The following is a 1,312-nucleotide window of genomic DNA, read 5'->3' on the forward strand; positions in this document are numbered from 1 at the left end:
GCCATTAGAGCTTAGATCACGAGCTTTAAACAGGGTCCTGATGAGAAATTTCATGAGGCATGGGTCCGTTTCAAGAAGTTCGTGCGAAGTATTCCGCACCATGGGTTCGAGCAATGGAGCCTATGCAATCAGTTTTATAATGGGCTTTATGACGATCGAGGGGGCTATCCCGGATCTTGCAGCTAATGGCAGATTCCAGGAGAATGTTGGAGAAACTAAGGGGTGGAAAATCATTGATGATATGGCCACCCATAAAGCTGAGCATGGAAATTCCAGGGGAAATCAAAGGAGAGCCGCTGAATCCCCTTCTGTAGCTGCATTAGAAACTCTCACGGCCAGATTTGATAAGTACGAGTTGGGAGGAGCTTTAAAAGGAGGGATCTATCAATTGAATGCTGTGTCAGACGGTCCTTTCGTCTGCAAGAGATGTGGAGGAGAAGGACATGTTGCAGATTTCTACAGCAGTCTTATGAGGCTTGTGCTGCTTTTCAACATTATAGGCAGACAAACACTTATTTTGAGCCGAATCTCCATCTAAACTTGAGGTGGAGTAGCCAAAATGTCCGAAATCCGACTCCACCTCCACAACAGCAGCAGCAGCAAAGTTATGTGCCCCCTCATAAGCAACACCAGTTTCAAAAGCCTCCCTATGTGCCTCAACAGCAGCAATTTCAAAGTTCTGACATTTCCGAATTGAAAAACATGGTTCAAAATCTGTCGGGTTTGCTGCAAAAGGAGTCTCAAGCTAGAGAGACTTCTACAAAAATATTGGAGAGCCAAATTGCTCAACTGGCTAGCAAGAGTGCAACTCGAGCTCCGGGGCAATTACCGTCGCAGCCGGACCAAAAGAAGGAGACCCTTAATGCTATTACTACCAGGAGTGGGTCTAGACTTGAGGGTCCTACAGTTGAAAATGCTAAAGGAAAGAAAAAGGCTGCTGAAAAGGGGAAGAAACAGAAGACGTATAGCAGTGGAAGCAGTCGACCGACCGCATCACTCAGTTGGTCGACCACTGATGCTGTTCCGGAAGACTTCCCTGATGCTTCTGACATTTCGGATAAAATTGTCCCTGGTCGACCGACCGAGGAGGGTGGTCGACCGACCACCAGTGCTGCTGATGCTGCGCCTTATCGCCCATCTATGCCTGATAACTTGAGGGAATTCTTAGTCCAAGGCGATTCAACTCCGGGATTTTTGAGAAGAGCTCCAACTACGGATGGTACTATTCGCGTCCCATATCCGGAGAGGCTAATTCCGACCAAAGAACAGGTATCTTTCGATAAATTCAAAGATGTGATTCGTATTTTAAATG

General features: G+C 46.7%; 1 non-coding gene across 1 annotated transcript; it reads right to left on the minus strand.

The window, feature by feature from the left end:
• LOC141597876 (small nucleolar RNA R71) lies at window positions 1-107 on the minus strand. Its single transcript, XR_012523088.1, has one exon. It is a non-coding gene; the product is annotated as a small nucleolar RNA R71 (small nucleolar RNA).
• Between the last annotated feature and the right edge of the window lie 1,205 nt (window positions 108-1,312).

This window comes from Silene latifolia, chromosome 8, assembly GCF_048544455.1.
Source record: "Silene latifolia isolate original U9 population chromosome 8, ASM4854445v1, whole genome shotgun sequence".
Taxonomy (NCBI): domain Eukaryota; kingdom Viridiplantae; phylum Streptophyta; class Magnoliopsida; order Caryophyllales; family Caryophyllaceae; genus Silene; species Silene latifolia.